The sequence below is a fragment of the Phalaenopsis equestris genome, unplaced genomic scaffold (genome assembly GCF_001263595.1).
Source record: "Phalaenopsis equestris unplaced genomic scaffold, ASM126359v1 Scaffold000291, whole genome shotgun sequence".
In the NCBI taxonomy this organism is placed as follows: Eukaryota; Viridiplantae; Streptophyta; class Magnoliopsida; order Asparagales; family Orchidaceae; genus Phalaenopsis; species Phalaenopsis equestris.
The window spans coordinates 905,481-918,218 of NW_018164733.1; the positions used below are offsets into that span (position 1 = coordinate 905,481).

Below are 12,738 nucleotides of genomic sequence, written 5' to 3' on the forward strand. Positions count from 1 at the left end.
CAATATGGGTGTCCTTTCCTACCAAAATGGGTATCCCGGACGCGTTGGCGCGGTCCAATTTGTCATCAGAGGTCATCCGGAGAAGTTCGCATTTTCGTTTGTCCTTTAGGCTTAATTGAAGTCCGATTTCGTGCAACTTCGTGAACTTTGTGTATTTGATGTGTGTATGTGACGAAAAAGGTCGTGACGATGTTTTCCTAAGGCTTGGAGTCCTATTGGGAACTTTTCCTCTGAGTCTTCACAAAATAGCCCATAACCGCTCGTTCATAAGACGATGGTCTTGTGCCATAAATGTTAGACATCAAAGAAAAATAAGAAGTGGCTGGAATTTCTAAAAGGGTGAGTCTCAATTCTAGTTTTCTAGGATGGTCAGTAGGAATTTCTAGAGCTAGAATCTAGGCTCTAAGGAGGAGAAGACAAGACCTCACAAAAATGAGGTCAACAGGTGGCTACATCAATAAAGGGCTGCCCGTAGCGATGTGGAGAGGATGTGGAAGGGGATGTGGAAGATACACACCACCTGGGACCAAGATAGCTGAATCACCACCTGAATCCCTATGATACAACCCTTGATGGAAAGAAGAGACGTCGGTGACAATGTAATACAAAGACGAAAAAGCTGACTTCCAAAATCCTAATACAACGCATATAGGAAAGAACTAAAAAAGAATGAAGGATAAAAGGAAAGAAAGCATAAGAAAGGTAAACAAAACTATCTCCCATAATAGTTATCCCTGCAATACTGTTGCAACTAAATTACTGTGAAAATTTGTGTGGTAAGCTCCCGCATCACTTATAATTGCATAGTGAATTATTTTGTTAGCGATAGATTGCGTTGTTTTCTCCATTTCTATGAATTTTTCACGAAAAAATCTTGGAGTCTCCCCCTGCTACTTTTATTTTATATGTATGTGTGTTGGATCATCGTACAACGCTAAAACATTGAATTATCAATCTGCAGCCATGAATCTTCGGACATGCAATAAAAATGTGATATGAAATATTTTGTGGGTACAAATGTAAAAATGTAAAATTAGGTATTATATATATAAATACATAAGAATTGGGTGTTATGTCTGTAAAAGCCCCTTTTTTGTGTAAAAACCCGTGAAGGGTGTTACCATGCATTCTCTTGACAAAGCGCTCGAATTCAGACAAGTTTTGTCTCTCCATCAAATCTGGACTTAGCCTGAGGTAGGTAAATGCTGATAAATGTCTTTTATCAGGATCATTGAGTGGCTTCGCATTTTCCAATATCTTGTTATAGCCATCTCTATCATAGCAGGGAAGGGCATTTTCACTAGCAACTGGAATGCAAACATCCCAAGCAGCATTTAAAACCTACCAATTGAAATATTTTCAGTTTAAATATTCTGATTTTCTTTAGGGAAAAAGTGTCAAACTAGTCTCCTGGCTCTTTGCAGGCAATCATTTTAGACCCAAAATTTATAAAAGTATCAATTTAGTCCCAAGACATTTTTAATGAGCTGAAATAATTACAAGAGATGATTATTTCGGCACAAATTTGAAGTTTGGGGATAAATTTAACACTTTTATAGACTCTGGGACTAAAATTGCCCCATGTAAACAGCGAGTAGCCTATTTTGATACCTTACTCTTTTCCATAGTCACTCTAGTTGTCAAACAGAGCAAATCTGGAACAAGCTCTCACGTGTCCATACCTGCCAGACCAAACCCTCCGGGTCTGCCAAAGCCTCAGGAAATTCCTCGTTCTGATCTGAAGTTCGTAGCTCTACACACGTGAAATTCAAAGCCGCATCATGTTTTTTCAGCATTGCAGCTATCGGAGCATAGCCATCACGGTTGCAAGGATTATAGAACCCACCGGTCAATTCAGTAGCATGACTTGCAGTCTTATACCACCAATGGATGCCTGATATCTGCTAAGGCAAGCAATAGGAAAAGAGAAGGGATTGATTAAATCGTTGCATTTATGAATATTTGAATTAAGGCATGAGTTTATGGTGAGAGATTTGATTCAATAAAACTTGAACTGGAAGCATTGAATGAATGAAACTCAGCAATGAAGAAAAACGATATGAAAGTACAAACAATCATAAACTTATATGGTGAAGAGGAAGACGCAAATGATGCAAAAGGAAATAAGGTTGATGCAACGACCAGAAATGAACTATACTAAAATTGAAGTTCGTATGTTCTAAAATATTCTTCCCATGATACATCAATTATTCTAAGTTGAATTTTAAGCAAATACAAACACATTTAAAGTAATTATGAGTATAAATTTTAGAGTTCTTAAAATGGCCATCTGGAACTAAAAGCAAAATTGAGAACTGAAACCATTAAAATTAATAAAATCACCAAAACCAATGAAACCATTGAAATTAAAATAGATACTGGAAAGGGTATGGATGCATAATTCAACAAGAAGATAGAAAGAAAATACAAAGAAAAGAAATTTGGAAACAAATAAAGCAAAAAAATGGAACATTAAATAAAGAAAGAAACAAGACACAATAATTTACTACTCTCATGACTGATCGGGATACAGAAATCAACACCCAAAAGATTGACAAAGGAAGGAAACCCGGGATATCACCACCAATGATGTAAGGACACAATTGCCACCAATGCCATGGCCAGAGACTCGTTCCCATTCGAGAACCACAAAGAAAGTCCTAGCCCACACACAACTCACATGCTCCTATACAGAACAAGACAACACCAATATATAAACACTAATGACCCCCCTATTACAAGTGTGTCATCCATATAGAAAACACATAAAAACATAAAACCAAGACTTAAGAGCTGAACTTTAATATAATGTGGACTTAAATGACCCGACCAAACCTATTCTGGATCAAGATTGAGATACTCCATGTCAAAAATTTCCTTGACAAGTCCAGAACTAATGCAACCTTTCAAAAATCTTGAGATCTACCCTATACTAAAGATGAAATTTCAGAACCTTAAAAATTATACTATAATAAATGAATTCTTGCCTTAGCTGCAATACAAGTTCCTTCAAAGGCAAGTTTAGCCAGCGATAGAACACGATCCCCATGATCCACCAAAACTTTAGAATACCACTTGAGGAAGAATCTACCATAGTAACCATCATAGTCTCCTCCATCACGAAAAAAATTAGTATCATGCGGCCGGGAATTATAAGAGCCTGCATTATCTGGTCCTCTTGCCCAAGAAGTGTGACCTCTTGCGTCTGCGGCCTTCTTTAAACTTTTTAATAAGTACTGATCATAACACTAAAAGGGAAACAACAAATGGGAAATTGAGTTAGAGAGGCATGTTAAGTTGCAAAAGTAGTGAAATAATAAGTTTCTCACAGTTAGAGAGGATGTTGTCTGATTTAATACATAAAAATAAAAAGTTAAAAGCAGTATAGTACAGACAAAAGAAGAAGACAATTTCTTCTCATTATGAAATGTGAATACTGAATACATTTATACTTCATCAATGGAGTGGTAAGTGAAATATGACTTATACCTAAAGAAAATGTAGCGAGCAAATTAAAATTTTACTTTTCAATGATTATATAATAGGTTGGAAGGAAAGATAAAAGGAGCACATAAAAAGTTAAGTCAAAAGATAAAAGATCAAAAAATCTTGATCTAGTTAGATGCAATGGAAACCAAGATAATATAATCTTGATTAAAACAAAAGATATTTGGGGGTTGTTTGTTAAGCTACAAAAGAAGTGCACTACATTTCTTTTGTAGGTATTTGGTTGGAAAAATTCACTGTAAAATAGCAATGCATTTGAAATTAATTCCTTAGTTCATTTTCGCTGCATTTGGAACTTGCTAGATTTGGGTGAATTTCAAATACACAACTTTATGCAAATGTTGATGGTTGTCGCCGCTTGTTTGTAGGGTTGTAATCAAACTGAGTTGCGCCGAGTCTATCTTAGTTAGACTTGGCTTGTTAATATTATTATTTCATATTCGGCTTGAGCTTGTGTCGAGCTTTCACGTGATGTTTAAGATTAACTTGTTTAAAATTTTCAATAATTGAACTTAATTTCTTTATATCAAGTGAACAAGTATTTAAATGAGTTAATAAATAAATAAAAATATTTGAACAAGTATTTGAGCTTTTATATAGTTTCCAACAAATGATTTTATGAAACTAAATAAATAAGCAATTGAATAAATTATGAATTAATATCTAATTATTTTATACAATTTAAACAAGATATATATACATTACAATTAATTTTTTTTTGTAATCAAATAATAAAAATAAGTACTAATGATTGTACATCGATGGTTTCATGCACGAGACAGGAGATGATTGGGGCAAAGCAAGAGAGGAGAAGTGATGTTTTGCATGCAAGAGAGTAGGGTTCATGATCTATTATAATTTTATTTATTGATTTTAATTAATTTCACTGAATAATAATTAATAAGTATATTATAATCATATTATAATAAATAAATTTATGTGTAATTATTTTATAATTAATTAATTCAATCAATTTTAATTAATTTATTAAATAATTAATAAATATTCATTCATGAATATATATTTACACACACACAAGTTGTAAATATGAGTCACGATGACAATGAATTGAGTTAATTTATTTAAATTAGCCTGATTAATAAATATATATTAATAAGATAAAAATATAATTAATAATTTATCCTAAAATATTATTGACATAATAATAATAATATTAAATCTATAATTAATAATTTCCAATTAATCAAATTTTATTTAAATAATATAGCATATATAATATGAACTATCATCAAACTTAATATCGAGTATTTAATAAGTTACTTGTTGAACAACAAACGAATTTGTTCATGAACATAAATAAACAAGTTGGATTGTGTTTATGTTTGGTTCATGTAACCTTCAAGTTTTTAAAAAACATTCAAGCTTATTTATTTACAAATTTAAATGAACATGATCAAGTTTTAATCAAGCCGAGTTTGAGTTGTTCATCAAGTGCATTAGTTCATTTATAGCCCTACTTATCTGCCACTGCCGTCGCCCGCTGCGACATGTTGTCGGCTACCTGTCGAATGCCAACATCGTCCACCCGATGTTAGTCTCCGTAGTCCACCGTCGTCGGCTGCCACCACAGTCGCCATCTGCTTGATTGTCAATCGACCGCTAACCATCTCCACACTACCCACTGTTGTTGTCGGCCACCGGACAACCAATACCATCGCCATCATCTACCGCCTGCTGTCGCCGCCCACCACCATTATCGCCACCTACTTGACTACTCGTTGTTGCCACCCACTTGTCTACCCACCCTTCTGCTGTCGGCCTCATACTTTATATTGTTTTCATTTTACTTCAAACCAAACAAAAAAATATCAAGTCGTGCATTTATTTTACACTGAACCGTAACAATTCCAAAATATTCCTAATGCAATGCATTGCTTATAAAATGCATTAGTTTTCAACAAACCGAACGACCTCTTAGGAAAATGAAAGATAAATGATTGAGTGAGAGTTTTAATAAGAGTTAGTTTGATCGAGTATAACATACAATCTAATAAGGTATATGTATATCATAGATTGATCTAAAAAAAAGTGAAGTAAACCTTACTTTAAAATGATGCAAAAATAAAAAAATGTTATTGGTATGATATTTCTATTGAGATTTGGAGAGTAATAGGGGATAGTGCATGAATTCGAATAACAAATGTTACAATAGAATTTTAAGGATGTCAAATAATTGAAGAAGCATTTAAGTATCAATGTTTAAAATTAAAGAAAATGTTAAAGATTGTGGGTTGTAGAGGAATCAATTTGCATCATATAATAAAGTATGGAATCGCTTTTGCATATAATTAATTAGATTTCATGCCTTAAAGATCAACTACGGAAGCGATCATATATTTGAACATAATAAAAAAAATTATATGAACATCGTTGATAATTAATTTGGTGCGCATTAAGACAACAAAATATACACAAAAAATATATTGAATTCATTAAAGATAAGTATGATAGAGCATTGATTAGTATTAAAAGTAGTTAGAGAGTGATTATATAGAATTAAAGATAAAATAATGCATAGTTGTGAAAGATTTGAGTATTTTGGATCTATTTTATAGAGTAATTGAAATATAAATGAGAATAAAACTACTAAAATTAAAGCAGGATATATAGAAAAACAATATTTATTGAATATTATAAACAAGAACATAATATGAGGAATGATAAAAATATTAAAATGGTTCTCTGACTCTTTGTATGGGCTATTTTTGTCCCAGTATAAAGAAAAGTGCCAATTTAGAGCAGAAATAGTCTCCACTTTCTTTAAATAGAATAGTATTTCAGCCAGCATTAAAAAAATCTAGAGATTAATTTGACATTTTTATGGATTTTGAGACTAAAATAATTCGATGTAAATTGCCAAGAGGTCATTTTAGCACTTTAATCTATAAAGAGGTAATAATAAATTAATTAAATTGCAATTAGGTCGTTGCTTTTGTATAGATTTAAGCATTAGGCATTAAAAAGGCTTCTAATAAATATATTGAGTCAACAAAAATGATAATGTTAAAATAATATATGGTAAAAGTAGGAAACAAAATTTAAAGAGTGATTATAATAAAAGGACTGCTATTTGATATATATATATATATACATATATATCGGGTGGTTTAAGCATGTAAAAAGAAGGGTAGAACATCAACTCATTACACGGGTAGATAAAATAGTGTACGAGGATCGAGAAGGATAGGGATTTGTTTAAAATGATTTTTAAAGAGTAGGAATCGGCACTCAATGTTAATGAATAAAAAAATGAATAATCACAAAGCCAGGACTAAATAGTTAGGAAAAAGGCTAATGATTATGATGATTACTTGAAACTCTCCAATGCCAGGGTAGCACCATCCATGCTTTTCTGGATAAGATGGGAAACGTAATTACCCACAAGGCCCTAATCCAACTTCAATCTCAGAAAAAATGCCATTCACAAAAAACTCATCAAATTCCACACGAAAGCTTCTCATAAAGTCAAAGTAGACCTGCAAGAGAAGTATGGAAATTTTAAAAACATGCAGCCATTTTTTTGCATATTAAAAAACAGCAAAAACCTGAACTAATTCTAAAATAAAGTTGTTAAATGATACGGATATAGAGGTTGTATTTTCAATATACAAAATTTTAAGCACCGTCACCTCAACTGCTGTCCGGCCCCTAAGAACTCTTTCCTTGTCTATCCCCCATGTAAGGCACTCTGGATTGCGCTGCCCCTCCCTATCGGTGAAATAAATGTCTGGATTTTTCCTTCCAATCTCAGACACCCAACTAGGCAGAGGAATGTATACATCATCTCCCACATTTCCACCACACTCATGGAAAGACATGACCACCTAAAAAAAGGTGTAGTAGCAATATAACAAAAACCAAGAGAAACGTAAATAAGTTCAAGCAATAAGAACAAAATCTAATATGATCTTAAGTATAAATGTGCAAATCACTCATGCTTACCAAAAAGAAAAACTTTTTAATATATTTATTTCATTAGTAAATGCTGTGAATCCATGTTTTCTTTCAAAACACAAGCCTTCAACAGGTGAAATTCTTCTCAGCTAACGACTTCTGATCATGAGAAAAACCATCTATAACTAGCTCATTGATTTATAACATACAAAAGTTAGTGAAACTAGTTTGAATAATCCAGTTTGCCTGATAAGGTAAAATTTGTAGCAATTTTGCCGAATTAATTACCAGGAGAATCAAGACATATAAAAGAAAATTTACAATCATATTGAAACACATACCTGCAATTTAAGGTTTAATTCTTGCGCCATCTGAAAAAGCTGTTTGTAACCTAGCCAGCTGTATATTTGTGGCCCATTAGCCTCCACTATTCCCCACCAACAATCAATCATAACACCATCAACATTGACAGATTTTAGTACCCTCAACTGCTCCCGTAGAGCATCTGGATCAACCAACTCACACTTCATACTGATGGCACCTAACTACGTTCATTCAGATTGGCAGCAAAGTAATGAAGGATTCAGAAGTTAAATGCCTAACTTTTATTTTACAGGCACAGTAGTATTCAGTGAGTTAAATGAGAAACAGAATGAGTGGTAGGCTTTATAGCTAATAAAAATTGAAATAGGAGCACTCCGCAAAGAAGAAATATAGAAGAAATGTAACTCACAGGCAACATTACATAAACTGGTACATATGGGGTTCCTGCAAAATCACGCTCTGGTCCTCTTGTAGGTTTAACAGCCACCTATGACACCAAAAGAAAAGCTAAGCAGCAGAGAGTTTCATTTAGCAATTCAAATCCTCCTCCCAATAAACACTAGAGTTGATGAGAATGGTTCCTTGATGATATTGAAATAATGTGCTTAAAATTCAACTAAATTGCAAATGGAGAATGATTTTGATTCATATTTTCAATCTAATCAGACAAAACGAAAGCATCATATATTGGAAATTAAAAACTTGTAGATTTCATCAAATCCTTTTTGTTCTACGTCTACATTAGGCCTTCAAGGCCCATCTACAAAGAATATTGATTCAAAACAAAAACGCTTTGTGATGGTATACTCACCAAATGCAACGATGAATTCAACTTATGGGCCTAATTCTCTGCATATAAATAATAGAGATGAAATTGAAACTATATGCAAATCATGGACCCAATCTTTTATTGACAAGCAAACAAAGTTGGCAAAGTTCAAAATAATAAATTAAAATCATTCAAAAACCTCAATGATCATCATGTTGACAGAAAAATAGCAATAAAAAAGTTCATTCTAAAAAAAACTCACAAATTATAAATACAAATACTTCAAACAAGATAACCCAATGATGATTATGCTATCAAAAAAATAAATCAAAATGGGTCTATTTTCAAAAAATCAAAATTTTCAAGTAGCAAATATAAATACTTCAAGCAAAGCACCGCAATGATGGCCGTTAAGAAAATCTCAAGCAAATGAGACACTATCATCAATGCCTCCAAGTCCTATGCAAATCTATTTGGGGCATAAATATAGGCAAGAGAATTGCATATACAAAAATATCAATAACATTATAAAATTAAAAACAATCAGGTAAAGTTTGTTATTTCTAAGCTGAGAGTAAAATTCATCCACTCAACTAAATAATTTATCAATTGTAATAAATTTAAGATTAACTAAAACTCATAAAACGTCAATATCATATCTAATATACATCTGTAATCACTTTGAAAGTTATTATGTTGATAAAAATGTGACCCTTGTGCTCTGATCATGTGATTGTATGCCTAAATAGCACCATAAAAAAAGAGATAACGATCAGAGCCATATGGCATTATGATTTATCCATAAATGACATTATTATATTACGTTCACAACCAAATTCTATAATGGTTAAGTCCCCTTGAGTTATGAATCATACAATGCATTTAATGAGGCACAAAACACTCTACCAGCTAATATCAACTTAAAATTATCCCCTTAAACAAATAACTATCTCGGGTCTACAAAATTTTTTTGGACGATGTAATTTATGATTGTTAATATGGATCATTCAACCAGATTGGGTTGACCACCACCTACAATTATGCGTGCTAGGGTTCATGATAAATTATAACGATAAAATCATAGGATCTTGATCAGGTTCATTATTTGTTCCCCTATCATCCACTCAAGAGTAGAAAGCAATACACTCCTCATTCTACAACCAAACAGTTATTATTATATGATAAATACTTAGCACCTAACAATTAGCCAAAAATTCTTTATTATTATCGAAGAGAGATGATTAATCATGGAGGCTTAAGCTCAGGAAAAAGTGAGAATCGCATGTTGACCTTGTTATTGTTTCATTAATTGAATCTAGTAAACATTTCAAGGGCGAATGTCAATGAATGCAATGATCTGTGAATTGGGTCTTATATGAATGAAAAATGCACACATCATCTATTCATGAAAGCAACGAAACTAATATATTTGTGTGTGTATTCAAATTCAATAAAAGTTTAGTTAATTTAATTTAATATACTAAATAATAATATTAATTTATACATGTATGCATATTTTGCGTTTCTCACAAAATTCATCGTCGTGTATTTTGAGATTAGTTTTGTTGCTTAGCAAGCATACGGTGAAGGAGATTCACACTTTAATGGTTAATTTTCAATTAGTTTCTGGTCTTTCTCTTAATGCTAGTAAATGCAACATATACTTGAGGAACATGATCAATTGTTCTAATGCCCCCTGGATTGCTAATTTAATGGGTTTCTCCCTCTCTACTCTTCCACTTAAATATCTGGGGGTTTTTCTCCTTAAAGGCAGGAAGAGACGTATATAGTTTGACGATGTTGTGGAAAAGATTCGAAAAAGAATCTTGGATTGGAAAAATAATTTCCTCTCCTTTGTTTGCCGTATTACACTGCTTAGGAGTATACTTCAATCGCTCCCTTTATATATTCTTCAAGTTCTCCAACAAAACAAAAACACTATATTGAATCTTGAAAGATGTTTCAATAAGTTCTTATGGGTGGGAAATCACTCTGGTAGAAGATGGTTGCCTTGGAAGGATGTTTTTAAACCCATAAGCGCTGGTGGTTTGGGTTTCAAATCTCTGCAACATATTACAGATAATAATGTTTTTAAGCAGTGGTTTAATTTCAGGAAAAAGGAGTCATTATGCGCTAACTTCATGCATGGGAAGTATTGTTGCTTCTCTCATCCTGCTTTGATAAATTGGCGGTTAGGTAATTCCACGATATGGAAGAGATTGCATATTATTAGAGATTGGGCGAAGAATTTCATTTATTGGGAGATGGGTAGAGGAAACATTTCTTTCTGACACGATTGTTGGTCCCATGTCTTGCTGCATATGAGGGATACGAGGTTTTCTAATCTCAAAGTGTCGGATACTTGGGTTGACGGTCATCGAAAATTTCCTCTTCTTACTAGCATATTGGTGCTGGAGGGAGCTACTTTCATTTCCATCATTCTTATTGATCTCCATCTGCATGATACTCCTAATTTGAAATTACACATGACGAGCTCTATTACTAAATCTTTATATGCTTCTCGTTATAATTTTCGAAATACCCCTTGGGAAGAGAAGGTGTGGAGTTGGGCATTAACCCCGTCAATGTTTTTCTTGGCTTGGCGTATTTTTCATTCAATCATACCTTGTGATGATATTTTAAAAATGAAAGGTTTGAGAATTGCCTCCCAATGTTGTTTGTGTAATACGACGGAGGTGACTATTAACATATCTTCTTCTCGTGCCCCTTTTTCTTATTCATTTGGAGAATGGTTGGATTGCGGTTTGGAACTATAGTTACTCCTGAGAGAAATCTTTTGCTCACCACACTGAGTTGCAATCCGGACCGTAAGAAAAAACACTTTTGACAAATCTATCCTTATATCATTTGTTGGTTTATTTGGATGGCACAGAATGATATTATTCATGAAGGTAAGGAAATTCAAAACATGATGGTTTTCACAAATATCATTTTCTACATTAATAAATTTTGGAGATTGGGGAATTTTAAACAAGGTTTTTTTTCGGGCATCAACTACTTTCTCGTTTTGGAGCATACGAATTTGGAGGTGAGGAGGCTCCCTCATCCACCAATCTTGATTAGATGGCGTCCACCTCCTAGAGGGTGGATTAAATTTAACACAGATGAGAGTTGGAAAGTCTCTAGTGCTGGGTGTGGGGGTATTGCTAGGAATTATGTTGGGAATTGTATACTCTTCTTCTTTTCTCCTTCTTATGTGGATTCTCCTATTGAGGCTGAGGCTCGCGCTATTTTAACTGCAGCACTATTGGCTCATTATCTCAGTTGAATTTTATATGTTTTTATATATATATATATATATATATATAGATAGATAAACATACATACATATATATAAACTAGTCAAACATAGAATAATTTCTAATATGAATTTCATATGGAGTTTCAATTACCGGAAGGGTAATCAACTCGCTAATTGGCTTGCTAACTTAGGAGGATCTAGTCAAATTTGTAAGGTGGGATCTACTCCCCCCTTCTTTACATACTCTGTTGGTTGGTGATTATATTAATGTTCCTTATATTCGTAGGGATGTTTCCTCTTGAATCAGTTTGGGTAGCAGAGTGGCTTGGATCGGCCCAAGATATCATTAGGCTGGATTTCTCTCTTCCTCACTTATTTTCGGGCATATTGGAGGTTTGGTTTTCCGGGGAAATGACTACTCATACTTTTGACTACTGTGGTGTATGGATTTTAACAATAGACATGGAGGTCCAGGACTCCTTTGCCATATATGTATTGATCTAGTTGAGAGGCCCAGGGCTCCCTATTTGGACTTGGTGTTGGTGGTTGTGGAGCTGGGTGTTATTTTGGGTTATGGGTTGGGAGGTTGTGATTGGAGATTTGGCATTTGGGAGGTACAATGTTTGGTGTTATATCTTAAGCATGGAGGCCCAGGGCTCCTTTGCTTTATTTGTGATGATGGTTGAGAGGTTTGTTATTGAAGATATGACACTTGGGAGGTATAGTGATAGGTCTGGTTTTACGGTTAAGATTGAAGAATGGAGGCTAGAATTTATACTCTATATTCACCATGTTTTTGTTAACGGGCAAGATCTCTCTTATTTGGAGGCCCATGGCTCCAAATTATTACTGCATTTCCATATTTTAGGCGGGCATTATAGGTCCGGTTTAATTGACATTGTTGGTTGGGAGGTTGGAGGATTGTGGACCACTATTTCTATTCTAATCACTTGGTTTAATT

The 12,738-nt window shown here is 33.5% G+C and overlaps 1 pseudogene; it reads right to left on the minus strand.

Annotated features, from left to right (window-relative positions):
- Positions 1-12,738, minus strand: part of LOC110025133 — a 31,198-nt pseudogene that overhangs the window by 12,926 nt on the left and 5,534 nt on the right.